Source organism: Schistocerca piceifrons, chromosome 9 (assembly GCF_021461385.2).
Source record: "Schistocerca piceifrons isolate TAMUIC-IGC-003096 chromosome 9, iqSchPice1.1, whole genome shotgun sequence".
Taxonomy (NCBI): Eukaryota; Metazoa; Arthropoda; class Insecta; order Orthoptera; family Acrididae; genus Schistocerca; species Schistocerca piceifrons.
In genome coordinates, this window is record NC_060146.1 from 80,082,978 (window position 1) to 80,102,963 (window position 19,986).

Consider the following 19,986-nt stretch of genomic DNA (forward strand, 5'->3'; position numbering starts at 1 on the left):
TCGACCAGACACATATTCTGTCCGTCCTAAAATTTCAAAATTTTAGGTAAAATGGCGGTGGCTTACATCCTAAAATTTGTATTGGACAAATCACCCGGTCGTTACCATCTTCATGGCCACACAGTTCGAAGCTGAAATTTATCCGCGCGCATATTGAGGGTGAAAGGGGGCCATTGTTTCGGCAATCGCAATTCTCAGTTATATTTCTAGTAATGTATCAAAATTTAATGCAATTCATCGTCGTGCTCTTCTGAGAACACGAGTTTGATAGTAATAATATCATTTTTCATCGTAATAACATCATTTAATCTACTTAGCAGAGACTTACTGTCGGTGTCTGCAAACCAACATCAAGTTATAAAGTATGACCAGAGGAATCGAACTGTTTTTATTGATTGATTATGTAAGACATCGTGGTCTCCTGATCTTCATTGCTTACATATTACGCCCTCACAATCATATTCTGCACATCAAGACGGTTCATTCGAACCCAAACTCGATAAGATAAAGTCAATGTTGTATGAATTCATGTAAACGATATGCAAACAACTAGTAAATCGGAAGTGCGCACCGAGATTGAAATACTCGAGGCTGGCGTACACACACACATTCAAGACACGATGATTGCAGGGGCTTTTAGTTTGGGAGAGGCAAACCTCATGCCGGGGGGCCGGTCCCTTCAGAGGACGAGTCAACCTAACTACGTCAGCTGGCGACCGCCCATAGAGCAGACAGTGTTTGCCCGAGTGAAAGGGAGAATGATCCCATGTTTGGCTTAAAAGCAAATTGCGCTACATTGTGTGGGAGCGCCCAGCCTACGCATTCTTTACAAACATAGCACGCAGTTTCAGAGGTTTTCACAGGGAGAGAGCAAACGCCAAACGCCAATGCTACAGGTTTCCGGATTGGTCGCCTTAAACAAAACGTCATTCTCCCGTTTTGGAAGAGCAATGCTGATTGGCAGACGATATTCCTGACGCCTTGAGCTGAAGGAATAATGGAAGAAACCAAAAGATATACCCCTTCATGTCTGGCATGGGGAGGGGCCGTTCCGTTGTCGCTCTTGGAGCGAGAACACGTAACGAGAGCTTGTGTGCTTGTATGTGTACTCAAAGAGCGAGGAACAAGTCTCTCCTCAATACTTCACTGGGAGAGCACCTCTGTTGAGAGCGAATCGGAGTGCGGCTCTATGTTGGCCACCACACTTATTGTGCGATGTGAACGGACAGAGTTATAGTTAAACGCCTGCGAGCGAATTTTTGACTGGTTATCTGACCGGTGTACCACGCCAATAGAATAGGGGTGAATAAGAGTCCTTGACTTCATCAAGGCGTAGAGAGAGTTTGATTGGCGGAGGTCAATCCAGATAGAACGAGAGTTATCTTATTTGTCAGCAGCAAGTGGCGCAGACAGCAGTCATCGCAGCTTACGGTATTGTGCGCCACTTCACTGCATTTCACACGCGACAGCCTCAACCATACCTAGCAACATTGTAACGCATAGTTATTCAAGTTGAGTAGGCGCGGCTCTCAGCCATTCTGCCAAGTCAATAACAATCTTAAACTTTGTATAGAAATTTCATTACCGAATCCTATCCTTAAGAAGTAACGTCACATTCCGAAAAGAACCCAGAAATAACTTGTTCAGTTCATAACTAAAAGTGCCATTGTGGTTTCTCAGAATTTTAGCAAAATAAATAATAATTTTCGTTAGCTTCACGTTTTCCTTTAACTAGCACTACTCCAGTACTCAAGTATCCCACTAGTTACGTAAGAAATTTTGTGAATTTTTGTGCCATTTCCTTACAGCGGACGACTCCAGAAGATATTTATTGCTGAAAGTTTTTCAGGCATTTCCCTTTAGAACTTTAGGAGCGTCTGTCTGACTTCTGTATTAGTGTGGGGGTGGAAATTGCAACTTGCACGAGGCACAGGGTAAAGGGTATATCTCAGATTAATCCGTTGCGCAGAATGACAGAATAGCACCCACACGCTCACAAATAACTTAAGAATGCCAACTGCTTCTTATATTTCCTTATCTCAGGAGGAAGAAAGAAATGACTGTATGAAAATAATTGCAGGAAGTATGTTTGGGAAGAGAATAAGGATCGAAAGACATTTAGCGATTGTGGGTGTACGATAGGGAACAACCAGTCGAAAGGCAGCGATTATGGAAGCTCTGAAACCAGCCTTTGGCTGTAGCGAGGTGTAGGAAAGTTGGATAGTCTGCAAAACTTACGTTTCAGTCTTTGGGAGGCAAAGCGTGTGAGCTTTCCCATTGTGTAGAAGGGAGGCTTGACCTGCAACTTTAAACCGGGGAAATTCTGAGCTGATGATGGTTGGGAGCCGCCCCGACCATGACCGGTCAGGCGAGCAGAACTGTAGCGTGGGTCCGAGTCGTGGGCTGCTGCTGAAGACTTGGACGAGAGAGGACGCTTTTCTGAGATGGGTCGAGCGATTCTCGATTTGAGTGTGAGAGATGTGCTATATTTATGATTAGTGGTTTCACATTAGGTGAACAACCTTCTTTTTGCAGCTAGACGTAAAGTAATATTAATTGTGGTGTCACCACCAGACACCACACTTGCTAGGTGGTAGCCTTTAAATCGGCCGCGGTTTGTTAGTATATGTCGGACCCGGGTGTCGCCACTATCAGTGATTGCAGACCGAGCGCCACCACACGGCAGGTCTAGTCTAGAGAGACTCCATAGCAGTCGCCCCAGTTGTACAGCCGACTTTGCTAGCTATGGTTCACTGACTACATACGCTCTCATTTTCAGAGACGACAGTTTAGCATAGCCTTCAGCTACGTCATTTGCTACGACCTAGAAAGGCGCCATATTCAGTTACTATACTTACTATATTCAAGAATGTATTCTGAACAGATAATATTGTGACTCATGTACCGTCAAGAGCGACGTTCATCTTTAATGGATTAAAGTTAAGTATCAAAGTAGTTACGTCCGCTTTCTGAATTCTAATTCCTTGTCATGTTCCAGACCTCACGTCAGTATAGTCCTTCCCTCCTCACGCCAGCCTGCGTGAGCTAAAACGCGTGCATTTCGGCCTCCAGTAGTAACACGGTGTTGGCTCTTCTGCCAACACCACATTAGTAGTCTTGGGGAACGAAATTTATTTAGGTAGATAATGTGCAATATTAGGTGATGTAGAAAGGTTGCTTTGCTTTGTGATAGTAATTGGCAATTTTGGGGTTTTATAACAATTTCGCGGTGAATAATTTAATCTTAATTTGTTGAGCAAGCAAGTTTTTTAGGAAAAATGAAATGTTTAAGTGCGTGTGGCAATTTACTTAGTTTTACACCTGGAACTCACCACGTGGGGCTGATCAAGAATCTAGTGGAGGCACGAGTGCATGTAAGTAAGAAGTGTTACATGAAATATGCGTGTGGAATTAAGTACTGTTATAATTTTTCAATTTTCTTACATATCTGCAATCCTGAAAGATTTAGTAATGTGGATCCTTTGTTAAGGACACGTGGTCTCTCGTGTGAAGGCGTATGTCGAATTTCAGCAAACCAGGTGAAGATAATGCTTACTCATTCATGGTTATTGGAATGTAGAGTCACGGGGGAGGGGGGAGAATATTTTCTGAATAATTAATATTGCGAAGCGGGGAAAGAGATTAGTAAACTGATAACGTAGCCATGAACTTTGGTTGCAACAAAGTAAGTAGTTCAACTTGAGTGTGTGTATTTTGTATGTGTGATTTTGGAAAGGTTTTCATATTTCAATGGGTGAAGTTGTGTCGGCAGAAGGCAGCAGTACAATAGTGGCTATTAAAGTGAACAATCAAATAGGCGCGGAATTTGTATGTCATAATTTTGGTTTTCGTTGGAATAATATTGAGTAGAGATAGTTACTGAATGGTGAATATCGGAACTGCTAACGGCTCGATCCTTACGTTTCTCCAGTGCTTATGTTGGTGCAGTAATTGTATGTGCATGTTGATTAATGGATACAGTTGTGGAATATCCTTTTCTTCCGTTCCAAAAGTGGGCATTTGTGGTAATAAGAGATACCATTCTGTAGGAGACCATAGTTTTAGTAGAAAAGTCAGATGCGTTAACGATAAATGTAAATACAAAGTCAGATGCGTTAAATTTTACATTGTTAATAAGAAAGTGAGATAAGTTTAATTTATATTGTGGAATCTTTTGCAAATTTCATGCTGTGTAAAGATCAGATGCGTTAAGATTTGTATAAAGAAGTGATTTTTTTTGGTCTTATACACTATTGGCCATTAAAATTGCTACACCATGAAGATGACGTGCTACGGGCGCGAAATTTAACCGACAGGAAGAAGATGCTGTGATATGCAAATGATTAGCTTTACGGAGCATTCACACAAGGTTGGCGCCGGTGGCGACACCTACAACGTGCTGACATGAGGAAAGTTTCCAACCGATTTCTCATACACAAACAGCAGTTGACCGGCGTTGCCTGGTGAAACGTTGTTGTGATGCCTCATGCAAGGAGGACAAATGTGTACCATCACGTTTCCGACTTTGATAAAGGTCGGATTGTAGCCTATCGCGATTGCGGTTTATCGTATCGCGACATTGCTGCTCGCGTTGGTCGAGATCCAATGACTGTTAGCAGAATATGGAATCGGTGGGTTCAAGAGGGTAATACGGAACGCCGTGCTGGACCCCAACGGTCTCGTATCACTAGCAGTCGAGATGACAGGCATCTTATCCGCATGGCTGTAACGGATCGTGCAGCCACGTCTCGATCCCTGAGTCAACAGATGGGGACGTTTGCAAGACAACAATCATCTACACGAACAGTTCGACGACGTTTTCAGCAGCATGGACTATCAGCTCGGAGACCATGGCTGCGGTTACCCTTGACGCTGCATCACAGACAGGAGCGCCTGCGATGGTGCACTCAACTACGAATCTGGGTGCACGAATTGCAAAACGCCATTTTTTCGGATTAATCCAGGTTCTGTTTACAGCATCATGATGGTCGCACCCGTGTTTGGCGACATCACGGTGAACGCACATTGGAAGCGTGTATTCGTGATCGCCATACTGGCGTGTCACCCGGCGTGATGGTATGGGGTGCCATTGGTTACCTCTTGTTCGCATTGACGTCACTTTGAACAGTGGACGTTACATTTCAGATGTGTTACGACCCGTGGTTCACCCTTCATTCGATCCCTGTGAAACCCTACATTTCAGCAGGATAATGCACGACCGCATGTTGCAGGTCCTGTACGGGCGTTTCTGGACACATAAAATATTCGACTGCTGCCCTGGCCAGCACATTCTCCACATCTCTCACCAACTGAAAATTTCTGGTCAATGGTGGCCGAGCAACTGGCTCGTCACAATACGGCAGTCACTACTCTTGACGAACTGTGGTATCGTGTTGAAGCTGCATGGGCAGCTGTACCTGTACACGCCATCCAAGCTCTGTTTGACTCAATGCCCAGGCATATCAAAGCCGTTATTACGGCCAGAGGTGTCTGTACTGGGTACTGATTTCTCCGGATCTATGCACCCAAATTGCGTGAAAATGTAATCGTATGTCAGTTCCAGTATAATATATTTGTCCAATTAATACCCGTTTATCATCTGCTTTTCTTCTTTGTGTAGCAATTTCAATGGCCAGTAGTGTAATTATCTGAAATGTTTAATGAATAAACCGTTATATAAAATTCAAATTTGAGTCGGAACATGCTTTTTATAAGAGTAGACAAACCTTTCATTATTTTATTTTACTATCTGTTTAAAAAAAATTATTTAATCATTTTACTATATGTTTGAATGTCAATCATTGGACCAACCAGATTTGACATAGCTTTCAAGTTAGGGCATTTATGCAGAGGTCCCGCAAATAAATCCGTTGCGCGTAGTCTTAAACTGAAGTAGTAGAGGGAACCTTTCATGGGAATGGCCGCCGAAATAATGCGAGATGTCGCGGCAAAGTGCAGCACATTCGGAGAGTTCAAGGAAGCATTTCTCGCTACCTACCGGTAACGAGAAATGCAGGATAGAGCAAAACAGGGGATTACGATGTGGCCCGAACTCGAATCTTCAGGAGACAAAGGACCGGTAAATGTTCGAAGCGTTATTAAAGAACAACGAGTTCTTGGACGCATCCTGCAGCCCGTAGGAAATTATGCGTTTCTGTTAATCGAAGCTCCAAACGCAGTACCGACAGGCACTTGTCGGTATGTGCGGAGACGACATTGAAACTTTCAAATGTCTACTCAGCGAGCTTGAATGGATATATGAGAGGCACAATGTAAGGGAGAAACGCAGAAACAATGACAGCAACAACCAGCAACTGCGTAAGAACAAGGATTGGAGCACTGCGTGCCACGCTGCACAGGGAGGGACAGAGGAGAGAGCACCGCAACCCGACCGTACAGATTACGGGTACCAGAGCCGAGCAGCGGATAATGTGCGGCACGACGTTCGAAACTGGCGCGAGCGGGAACAGAACCAGAAAGCGACTGGAGGTTGGCGCGGTCCAGACAGGAATCGGCGGGTAGGATAGGCGGTTGAGATTCGTCCACCTGAGATGATCATATTTTCCCACCTCCGCGTTGCAAATGTTTTGACTTTTGAGTGAAATGCCCAGTCGATGTGCTGTTGTTTTCACGTCAATTCTACTAACAGTGAGAGTTGTTTAGTTCTCGGGGTGTTGTAAGATTCCTGGATTCGTCTCGTCGCTGTGCAGCCTATGAAAAGGATTGCGGAAAACTCCCAAATAAATTCCAAAGTACACTGCAGTTTTAACACCAATATATTTCCAGGAGTCTGGTGTCCGAGCCTGGTGAACTGTACCGGTTACATCACATGTACTCAAAAATTGACATCAAACGACACAGATTTCACAACAATCAACAAAAGAGTGAGCCTACAATACATTTGCTCGCAACCGTAGCCAGAAAACGAGTGCCCCAAGGCACCTGCGTGACCTCTATTTATACTTTTGTTAACAATTACCTACAATGAAAATTACAATTTTATGTAAAATCACAGTTAAAAGTTAAACCGAATATGAGATACACATTGCTAAAAATTTACAATCTCACAGCTGAACAAGATGAACCTATTTTCAACTTAGTTACGAGTTAATATAACATTTTCTGACTAATTATGTTACAGGTAACAATTACATTTCTAAATTTGTTTATAACAAATCAACTAGTGCGTGAATTTTAGTGCTAACATATATCGGAGATTCAATTAACATGCTTTATTTGTATGTTCTATTTAATTTGCTGTAGTAATTTTATAATGATAAGTTTACTGGTACATCCTGACCATGTGCTACATTTCTTTCGATTAGTTACAGTATTAATTTCACATTTATATTGTGTTTTTCACATAAGAACAATGTTAATCAGCAAAGCATCATTTTCGAATTATATGTATACTGAAATAGTGGTTATTTTTGTATGTAATTTGGAAACGGGTCACTTTACAATTGGTCAATTAGGCCTGGTGTTTAATGCTCTCCGAGGGGTTCTGATAGGTAGCAATGAGATACAGTAATATTTCACATCCAATCCCTCTCACAACACACGTAACCGTAGCATCTCCACGAAATTGACGCCAGGGGTACACGAAAGAGGTTCGCAATCTCCAAATACGCAAAATCACTCACGAGGACGCCCCTGAATTGGAATCATTGAAGAGAAAAAGGTCGAGCGGCCTTCATCTCGTTGAAGCACTTCATAGAATAGGATCTTCGTAATGTATCACAGCCGGCCGCGGTGGTCTAGCGGTTCTAGGCGCTCAGTCCGGAACCGCGCGACTGCTACGGTCGCAGGTTCGAATCCTGCCTCGGGCATGGATGTGTGTGATGTCCTTAGGTTAGTTAGGTTTAATTAGTTCTAAGTTCTAGGGGACTGATGACCACAGATGTTGAGACCCATAGTGCTCAGAGCCATTTGAACCAATGTATCACACATCTGTTTAGTAGTAGAAGTTCAGGTATGGTTTGTTTTATGTACTGTAAATGTGACTGTGTAAACATCAGGTGTTGTAAAGGGTTTACTTATTTACTTATTTTTGGTTATATGGGTTGAGCGAAAACAAGGTTGTAAGGGGCATTTGTGTCTGACTACTGCATTTTTTCTTTGTTTTTTTTCAGTGTCACACCCATCTTAATCGCTTTTTATTTTATTTTTTTCCGTGACTGATTTTCTCATGGAGCACTGATCTGGAATCTGAACGCCATAATTCTAAGTGGTAATCGGAGTTTGGGGTCATGAATGATATATGTGTGATTTTGGCCTTTGAGTTCTTGATGGGGGTACCGTCATCTGGCATGTGTGAAAGCTGGACCGGTCTGGTGGCGTTGTGGGGTGCTTACCACTCATACGAATGCTTATGACAGTGAGTGGGGCACGAACTCGTTGCGTTGCACCTATCTCCTGATCAGTTTCGAGTAAGAATGGCACGCCCTTGAACGTTGCGGCAGTTCTTTGTGGTGTTTCTTCGAGTGCGCTTAGCCACACTTGAGTTGGGTGTGCTGAATTCGGATTCGTGAAATGCTAAGGAGGCCACCGAGCCCTCCCTCGCTGCTGTGCGTTTGGTCATACTTCCGTATAGTGAGAGGTTCAACTCTCCTCCACGTTTAAATACATTGTGTCATTGTGTGTGTGTGTGTGTGTGTGTGTGTGTGTGTGTGTGTGAGAGAGAGAGAGAGAGAGAGAGAGAGAGAGAGAGAGAGTGCAGCCCCATCGTGGAGAAAAGATAGTGGGGAATAGTGATTCGCACCCCAACAACAAAACCAAGACACGGAACAGGACTACGTATTTCCCATGCATATCAGTTACGTCCCACTGTAGCGATAGTTTTATTGCTTGTGTTTCTTGGCTCTCGGTAGAGCTGCACACGTCTGGACGTTTGTCCGACTTTCCTCGTCAAAATTCAGAGTCTGCTGGGCAATTCGTTCCCGAGTTTACAGGAATACCTAATCACAAACATAGAAACCTGGAGATTCGGAGAAGAACTGCCGTCGAAACATCAGTATTTCAGCGAGACGGGGAAGACGGCATCTCGCGACTCGGTTGTCGCAGGTCGGGCCAGATGGACACGTAAGTATCGAAATTTTATTTCCCTTCATGCTGGTTGCACTGCCGGTCTTCACTGTCTCTTTTGCGTTGCCCCTTTGTTTTCTTACTGTGTACCCCTGTGCTTGCCTTTAAAATGTTCACAGATCTCCCAGACGCCGCCACCACGTAGGAATACTACGTTTTTAGGCTTACTGTTGCATGTTGGGCTTCATCATTCAGGTTTGGTCTCGGTTTGTGTTTACCACTGTGAATGCCTGAATGTTTAGGATATGAAAGTTGTTGGAGGGTAGTTTTTAAGTGCAATTAGAGTATAAGGGACGGGAATTTACATATAAGGTAATTAGTAAGGGGTACCCCTGTCTACTGTTAGATATTAGAGTAATTTTTGTGACTTTTTCATGTCAGTTGCTGAGTGCCACATTTTTGTATTTTGTTTTCTCTATATATACAGTAGTAATCGTTGAATAAATACTTTAATCTTTTTTGTGTTTTTAGTATCATCTAGATTGTAAATATTGTAGTTTTTTTTGTGAGTCTGAATCTGATGCACTACTGTAACCATGGACAAGATTTTGTAAAAGGTGTAGATAGTGTCTCGGTGAGGACTGTGCAGGCACTGTTCATGGAGGTACGGGGAGATACAAGGAGGTCGGACGAGAAAGCGGCCGGCACGGGACGAGGTCAGGGCCATTGAAGAGAAACAGGTGGTGTAACCTGTCAGGCACAACGCTGTGACAGGCGGACGACCTGGACTATCCCTGCCGGTAGATGAGAACAATGACCGCCACGCACCACGCTTGGTTTCGCTGACTGGTGACATTAGAGAAGTGACCTTGGGGAATCCCCGAGCGCGGACTTTCTGTGGGAAGAGCCGAAGCCAGCTGGTGGTCCCGCCGAACTGCTGTTTGAGCAGGGACGCGCTGCTGTCAACACGGCTACCCGTGAACAATGCCCTAGGAGGGGCGTTTCCATCAGCCGCGGGATGTCCTTGAGGGCTCGTACATGATGCCAGAGAGTTGGTCCACATGTGGGCGTGGTTCGCGTGACCACCGGCAGTCTGTTCCGGCCACCTGCACCTCGCAGCTCTAAAAGACGTACCACCTCTTGTCGGCGCCCCAGCTGGAGGGAGACGTGAAGTGTAACGCGTTGCGACAAAAAGTGGCTGTCATGGGTGCAGTTGGTCCTCGTGTGGGATCTGGTCTGTGTGTACCGCCCACACCCCGCAGTGGCCAGCGGCATTGCAAGGGCGTGACGTGCGACATGGCAACTACAGCCCACATCCACTGACCCACACCTGGGTCTAGTCTGTAAGACCGCCCACAGCTCTCACCAAGACTACCGTGCTGTCACCTGTGTTACGTAGTGTCTTGTGTAAAAAAATTCTGTCGTCACCTACACGAAATAGGTGGAGCTCAAGGACGCTACCATCCATAACTTATCCCATAAACCAAACAAGAAAATGTATTTCATTTTTGTTGTATGCACAAATGCCAGTGACAGTTTCTTGTCATCATTTATTTAAGTGACGTATATTACACAATATAATTGTCTGCTTCCTTGTCTAGGCGAAACTTATGTATTCGCGGACGTGAGACAATCACCGGCGGACGTTGGGTCACCTACCGAAGTACGACGTTTCGGTAGCGCCTGCACGCAGACGACAGCGTCTCGTCTTTCAACGGCTATCTCGGTAACGATGCTTAGCTTCGGCAAATTCAGTAGCCTATCAATCGTTTTCACGACCATCTTTTCTTCATAGCAACCTTGCACTCGCAGTAGTCAGTCCCATTGTCCAATGCATGCTTATTTTGACACGAGAGACCAATCAGTGGAACGATACAATAGAGTGTGCTTTCCAAGATTGGCATCCTTCCACCCACAGTACTCAGTTTCATTTTGACGTAAATTCCAGTTAGGATACCAGCAAACCTGAGTTCGTATTAATGAAATGTTACGCAGTTTAATTTTCTCTTTATATGTTTGTTCTCACTTGACCTTGATATTAGTTAATAAAGCTCTATGTAATACCGTAGGTTCTTGTTATTAATTTTTCAGTGACACCCATTCTCATTACCTACGATGTCACGTATTTTTTTTTATGCGTTGGAAGGAATTAAATTAATTTTATGTCAAGTTAGCCAACTCAGGGGTGATCCATAGATGGGGCCACTAGTAAGATTTCTTTGCGCTGTTGATAGCCGCGGCACTTCTTGGTTGTGGTGGTCACGACTTTTTAGTTGTTGGCAGACAGAGAACTGTCGGCACCGTAGACTACCTTGCAATGTTTGTATGGTTGCGTGAGCGGTTTCTGTAACCCGGAATTTAAAACTTTGGCTTTCATTTTGCTATCTCTAACTGTCAGTCAGACTGATCAGTGAGCGATGGATGGAAGCTAGAACAATCCACGTTTTCCTTGTATGTTCGTTCTAAGTGTATGGTCTGATTTTTGGAATAGCTTGTTGCCAATAATTACTTGGAATTATTTAAATAATGATTAGGTATTACAAAGAAAAATCTCAGTGTGGAAGAGATTTTTATAAGTTCTGAGAAAGAGTAATGTACCTGATATTGAAAATGACGATTTTTCTGCAATGACTGAAAGCAATGATGAGCTTTGCCAGATAATGGCGTACCACGAGGAGGAAGATTCAGATGAAGATTATCATAACCTGATTTTGGTCTATTTGCTAACAATCGCGGTTTGGAAGAACATAGACCTATCTTGAGAAAATGCCTGCTTCGAACAAGTATATTGCGGAATCGTGGATTATGGCACTAAAACCGACTAAGAAGTAGAGAGACAGACCTTCAAACCGAGCTGATATAGGATATCAGTCTATGCACCATGCCTTCCTTCCATCTGACCTGGTGGGGATCCCACACATTCGAATATTACTCAAGAATATATCGCACTAGCAGTTTATACGTGATCTCCATTGTAGATGTTCTACACTTCCTTCGAATTCTCCCAAGAAACTGAGATCGACCATTCGCATTTCCTACTACCGTCCTTATGTGCTCATCCCATTTCAAATCATTTTGCAATGTTATACCTAGATACTTAATCGACGTGGCTGTATCAAGCGGCACCCCACTAATACTGAATTCGAACTTATGGGATTTTTTTACTACTCCCCTACATTTAGAACAAGCTGCCATTCATGACACAGAATAGAAATTCTGTCCATGTCACACTTCAGCTATTCAGTGAAGAGATTTTCACGTAAATTACAGCGTCATCAGCAGTCACAAATGTTCAAATGTGCGTGAAATCTTACGGGACTTAACTGCTAAGGTCATCAGTCCCTAAGCTTACACACTGCTTAACCTAAATTATCCTGAGGACAAAGACACACACCCATGCCCGAGGGGGGACTCGAACCTCCGCCGGGACCAGCCGCACAGTCCATGACTGCAGCGTCCGAGACCGCTCGGCTAATCCCGTGCGGCTATCAACAGTCACAGGTTGCTACTCACCCTCTCTGGCAGATCGTACTTTGGTGTGTAAAACATGAGGAGGAAAGTAGCTTTCGTATAACACTCCCAAGTAACACAGCTCGATGAAATACGCGTCGTAGTGAAGTGGTAGAGATATAGGATCTGGAAACGGTAGGATGCTGAGCAGAAAGAAAATAACAGTTTGTATAACAATATAGAGAATTTAAAAGCAAAAAAAAGTCATTGGACAGTATAACATTAGAACATAATCTCGTGGGTACTCACAATAGGTTCGCCCATTCTGAAATCGATATAACAAAGCCCACAATATGCTTACAGTACCGTTCAATACAACAGAATATACACGATAACAAATTTTCCTGTAGACTGAAATCCACGGATTAACCAATGAACGGTGACCGGCATGAGCACAGCCCACGCCCGAAACGGACGATCGATTCAGTTCAGATTCTAAAACACACACACAGAAAACAGGTGCATTAAGTTTAGATGACAAAAACAGCTCGTGGGCCCCCAAACACTACAGCGGAAATGAGGGCAGAGATATGAGTCCGTTTGAGCCTCAAACAGAGTAGATTTAGGCCTATATATCTAAATAAATAACGACACACGCAGGGGCTTTTAAACCTTAACCGACAGTGAAAAATATTAAAGATACAAGGGCCTGCTGAAAAGCTTTTTAAATAAAATAAACGTTATTAAAGTTCTGCATCTTTATTCTTCGTGTCTACGCATTTATTTCTCAACATGGTCACCCTGGTAATGAAAACATTTCTCCCAAACAGAGGTCGTTTGTTGATACTGTCACTGTTTGACTTTGTTGACGGAGTTACAACCTCACCTCTGCTTACACCGCTTAATTGCTATCAAAGTGAAGTCCTAGAAGGTGTTGTTTAAGTTCTGTAAACAGATGAAAATCGGATTTGACCAAGTCGGCGCCGTAGGGAGGACGAGCGATGACAGTGATTCCAAGGCATCGGATTGTAGCGGTGTTGTGGAAGGTCATCGTTCTCACGGACGTGAGACAGCGGCTGATGATATGAATAAAGCCGTATCATCATAATGTACTATTAGTTGTCGTAGATTGTTACTATTGGCGAAAACACTTTGTAGAATATACACACCTGATGTGTGCAGTCCGCGACTAATAATATTACGTGGGCTCTACAATATGTGGGTCAAGGAATGGAAGTACACTTTTGCACCTGAGGATGGTGTAAGTGTTGTGCCGAAACTAGTTGCTTGACATAAATTTGTTTGATGATACGACTGCTGTGGTTTTCTTTATTGCCTGTAGCAGCTGTCGCACGGCACGTGTAGTCTGGCACAGTTTTTCTGAAGGTGTCCTTTCAGTTTTCTGAGCTGTATCTCACACACCTACATAGGTACATCACACATATCCATGTCAAACGCTACATTTCGGAGCTTCCGGAGGATTCAGCTTGCGTCAACGAAGCGGAAAAGTCGACCGAGTAATGTACATGTCATGTGATACATCGACGGATATTGAGAACGGAATCAAACATTCGGAGGCATTACTTTTCAGTACACCGTCGTATTTACGGAGTATGCACACACCAGAAATGCGGGTAAAGACAAATCTTTTAGATCAAAACCAACTGATAAAATTTTTTAAAGAGTCCTAAAGCTAGATAACAAGAACACGAATAGTGGAGGCAAAGATCAAGGACATCACACAATACAACAAACGCCGCTAGTGTAGGTAAGAGCAAGTCCTTGATAAATCAAATAAAAATCGAATGTTTAGCTCAGGCAGGCCCTTGTTACCGTTAAGGGCTTCGTACAAAGCAAGGGCCAGCAGTACAAGCCAATCAGTTCACGGCAATAACATCAAACGAATTCCAGTGGCAAAAGAGGGCAGCTCTCACGATCCGCGGCGGACATTTCACTGCAGAGCAGAGGCGGTGCTCAACCGTGACTCCCGCAGCAGGTCTGGCGAACTAAGGACGCTTCAAGTATCCACGTCCACCAACCAAGGCAGCAGGAAACGTTCGTAAAGTCCAAAGTATGGACCACTACCGCAAGGCATATGCACGCACCCCAAAGTAAAAATCCGCCATCCAAACACGACGAGCGGACGTCAAGAGCTATCAAGGTCAGATCACTACCCAGTGCTACTCCTTCCCAAACAGTCAACCCCCAACAGAGAACCTTCTAGTTCAGTGGTTCCTGTCCTGGAGGAAATTACCCCCTGAAGGATAGAACGAAATTTTCTGATTGGTAAAAACTAAACGATTCGACTCTGTTTCATTCACAAAACTAAACTATTCCTCTAAAGATCATTACTATTATCGCAGTTTTGTAAGACTCTAATACTGATTATACAAGTTATCAATAGTTACCTTTCCTTGATTAGTAGCATTAATAGATGGATGTTACAGGTTCCCCACATAGCCCATCCACTACACAGGATCCTCATCAAAAGTATTCGGACACCTGACTGAAAATGACTTACAAGTTCGTTGCGCTCTCCATCGGTAATGCTGGAATTCAGTATGTTGTTGGACATCCCTTAGTCTTGATGACAGCTTCCACTCTCGCAGGCGTACGTTCAATCAGATGCTGGAAAGTTTCTTGGCGTATGGCAGCCCATTCATCACGGAGTGCAGCACTGAGAAGAGGTATCGATGTCGGTCGATGACGCCTGACACAATGTCGGCGTTCCAAAACATCTCAAAGGTATTATATAGGATTCAGGTCAGGACTCTGTGCAGGCCAGTCCATTACAGGGATGTTACTGTCGTGTAACCACTCCGCCACAGCCCGTGCATTATAACAGGTGCTCGATCGTGTTGAAAGATGCAATCGCCATCCCTGAATTGCTCTTCAACAGTGGTAAGCAGGAAGGTGCTTAAAACATCAGTGTAGACCTGTGCTATGACGATGCCATGCAAAACAACAAGGGGTACAAGACTCCTCCATGAAAAACACGACCACACAATAACACCACTGCCTCCGAATTTTACTCTTGGCACTACACACGCTGGCAGATGACATTCACCGGGTGTTCGCCATATCCACACCCTGCCATCGGTCGTCACATTGTGTACCATGATTCGTCACTCCACACAACGTTTTTCCGCAGTTCAATCGTCCAATGTTACGCTCCGTACATCAAGTGGGGCGTAATTTGGTATTTACCTGTGTGATATATGGCTTATGAGCAGCCGCTCGACCATTAAATTAAAGTTTTTTCACCTCCCACCACCGTCTCCGAATTTTACCGTTGGCAGATGGCGTTCGGCGGACATTCGCCACACCCACACCCTGTTATCGGATTGCACATTGTGTACCGTGATTCTTCACTCCACAAAACGTTTTTCCACTGTTCAATCGTCCGATGTTTTCGCTCCTTACACCAAGCGAGTTGTCGTTTGGCAATTACCGGCGTGATGTGTGGCTCCTCGACCATGAAATCCAAGTTTTCTCATCTCCCGCCTAACTGTCATAGTAATTGCAGTGAATCCTGATGCAGTTTGGAATTCCTGTGTTATGGTGTGGATAGATGTCTGCCTATTAGACATAACGACCCTCTTCAACTGTCGGCGGTCTCTGTCACTCAACAGACGAGGTCGGCCAGTAGGTTTTTGTGCTATCCGTATCCCTTCACAGTTCCACTTCACTATCACATCGGAAAAGTGAACCTAAGGATGTTTAGGAATGTGGAAATGTAGCGTACACACGTATGACACGGGTACATACAATCACCTGACCACGTTCGGAATTCGCAGCGCCCCGTTCTGCTGTCTCACGATATGTAATGACTACTGAGGTCTCTGATATGGAGTGCCAGGCTGTAGGTGTCAGCACAATACAACTAATATGAGAAACGTATGTTTTTGGGGGTGTCCGGATACTTTTGATCACGTAGTGTATGTTGTGCTTTGACCCGTACATCGCTGATAATCGAAGTGAGGCATATACGAAGCAAATGCTAAGTATCTCAAGAAAATATCTTCTCCAACTTGTAGATATTAAGTGCAGTGGTCCAAAAATTGCTTCATTACTCGCTTCGAAACAGATTAATTAATTAATGGACAGCACGAAACAGCAGAAACTACATATAGTGCTGTGCACGGTATTATTATTATTATTTCTTTACTTTCTCAGACGTTAAGTCTGGCTAAAAATGGAAAGTGACACGGACCTTGATCAAGCGTCACTTCCTTTTAACCGTATGGTATGTGTTATATTGCATTTAGGAACTTTCGGGTAATTGAACATGTATCAATAATTACAGATTTCTGTAGTTGTATGTATAAGTTTGGGTGTAGCTGTATTGCATTGATGTACTGGTGGATACTGTGTGGTATGACTCCTGTAGTTGATAGTATAATTGGTATAATGTCAACTTTATCCTGATGCCACATGTCCTTGACTTCCTCAGCCAGTTGGATGTATTTTTCAATTTTTTCTCCTGTTTTCTTCTGTATATTTGTTCTATTGGGTATGGATATTTCGATTAGTTGTGTTAATTTCATCTTTTTATTGGTGAGTATGATGTCAGGTTTGTTATGTGGTGTTGTTTTATCTGTTATAATGGTTCTGTTCCAGTATAATTTGAATACACTTTGTGTTGCATACTTGTATGTGGGAACGTGTTGTTATATAAGTTTATGTTGTAGGGCAAGCTGTTGATGTATTATTTTTGCTACATTGTCATGTCTTCTGGGGTATTCTGTATTTGCTAGTATTGTACATCCGCTTGTGATGTGATCTACTGTTTCTATTTGTTGTTTGCAAAGTCTGCATTTATCTGTTGTGGTATTGGGATCTATAATAATGTGCTTGCTGTAATATCTGGTGTTCATTGTTTGATCCTGTATTGCAATCATGAATCCTTCCGTCTCACTGTATATATTGCCTTTTCTTAGCCATGTGTTGGATGCGTCTTGATCGATGTGTGGCTGTGTTAGATGATACGGGTGCTTGCCGTGTAGTGTTTTCTTTTTCCAATTTATTTTCTTCTTGTCTGTTGATGTTATGCGATCTAAAGGGTTGTAGAAGTGGTTATGAAGTTGCAGTGGTGTAGCCGAATTATTTATATGAGTGACTGCTTTGCATATTTTGCTAGTTTCTGCTCGTTCTATAAAGAATTTTCTTAAATTGTCTACCTGTCCATAATGTAGGTTTTTTATGTCGATAAATCCCCTTCCTCCTTCCTTTCTGCTTAATGTGAATCTTTCTGTTGCTGAATGTATGTAATGTATTCTATATTTGTGGCATTGTGCTCGCGTAAGTGTATTGAGCGCTTCTAGGTCTGTGTTACTCCATTTCACTACTCCAAATGAGTAGGTCAATATTGGTATAGCATAACTATTTATAGCTTTTGTCTTGTTTCTTGCTGTCAATTCTGTTTTCAGTATTTTTGTTAGTCTTTGTCTATATTTTTCTTTTAGTTCTTCTTTAATATTTGTATTATCTATTCCTATTTTTTGTCTGTATCCTAGATATTTATAGGCATCTGTTTTTTCCACCGCTTCTATGCAGTCGCTGTGGTTATCCAGTATGTAATCTTGTTTAGTGTGTTTTCCCTTGACTATGCTATTTTTCTTACATTTGTCTGTTCCAAAAGCCATATTTATATCATTGCTGAATACGTCTGTTATCTTTAGTAATTGGTTGAGTTGTTGATTTGTTGCTGCCAGTAGTTTTAGATCATCCATGTATAGCAAATGTGTTCCATGTATAGCAAATGTGTGATTTTGTGTGGGTATGTCCCAGTAATATTGTATCCACAATTTGTATTATTTGGATATTGGGTTCAGGGCAAGGCAGAACCAGAAAGGACTTAATGAGTCTCCTTGGTATGTTCCACGCTTAATCTGTATTGGTTGTGATGTGATATTATTTGAATTTGTTTGGATATTAAGTGTGGTTTTCCAATTTTTCATTACTATGTTTAGGAACTGTATCAATTTAGGATCCACTTTGTATATTTCCAATATTTGTAGTAACATGAGTGAGGTACAATATCAAAAGCATTTTGGTAATCAATGTATGCATAGTGTGGTGACCTTTGTTTGGTTTTAGCTTGATATGTCACCTCTGCATCTATTATCAGTTGCTCTTTACATCCTCGTGCTCCTTTGCAGCAGCCTTTTTGTTCTTCATTTATAATTTTGTTCTGTGTTGTATGTGTCATTAATTTCTCTGTAATGACTGAAGTTAATATTTTGTATATTGTTGGTAGGCATGTTATGGGGCGATATTTTGCTGGGTTTGCTGCGTCTGCTTGATCTTTAGGTTTCAGATAAGTTATTCCATGTGTAAGTGTATCAGGGAATGTGTATGGGTCTGCAATGTAACTGTTAAATAATTTAGTTAGATGTGAATGTGTTGAGGTGAACTTCTTTAGCCAGAAATTTGCTATTTTTTCTTTTCCAGGGGCTTTCCAATTGTGAGTAGAATTAATTGCTTGGGTGACTTCATGTTGCAAAATTATCACTTCAGGCATTTGTGGTATCATCTTGTATGTGTCTGTTTCTGCTTGTATCCACTGTGCATGCCTGTTATGTTGTACCGGGTTTGACCATATGTTGCTCTAGAAGTGTTCCATGTCTGTTATGTTTGGTGGATTGTCTATTTTAATGTGTGTGTTATCTATTGTCTGGTAAAATTTCTTTTGGTTTGTGTTGAGTGTTTGGTTTTGTTTCCTTCTATTTTCACTCTTTTTGTATCTTCTAAGTCGTTTGGCCAATGCTTGTAATTTCTGTTTCTTTCCACCTAATTGCTCTATCGCTTCTTGTTGTGAGATTTTACCTAACCTTTTTCGTTCTTTTTCTGACATTTCATTTCTTATAAATTGTGTTAGCTGTCCGATGTTCTTTCTCAGTTTTTCTATTCTGATCTGTAGCCTATGTTGCCATGCTGGTTTTGTGGGTTTCTTCTGTGTGTTGGTTCTGATCTCTGCCTAGTGTGTATATTTAGTGTAGTGAGTGCTCCTATATAAACCAGTAGTTGTAACTCTTCCATAGTTGTGTTTTCATTTATTGTGTTGTGTATGATTGTGTTGATAGTTTTTATTGTTGTTTCGACTTGTGGGTTATTTGGCGGTCTTTGCATGAATGGTCTAATGTCTGTATTTGTGTCTTTGTATTCCGTATATGTCAGCTGAAATTTTTCTTCTATATCTAACATGTGTGTCACTTCGTGTTGTATTTGTGCTTGTTCTGGTGGCTGTCTCAAGATTTCGTTTTCCTCTGATTGTTTAATTGATGCGTGTTGTTCTTTGTTTGTTTGCTCTGGGATGTTTGAGTCCATTACTGTATTTTCTTCTTCTTCTGATTGCACATTATTTTGTTCCAGTATTTGTTGTACTTGTTGTTTGATGTTTTATAATTCTGACTGGGGTATCCTATTATTTTTGATTATTACACGGATCTGATCAGCTAGTCGTTGTTCTGTTAAAAATTTTAATTCTATTCTGGGTATCTGGTAATAAAT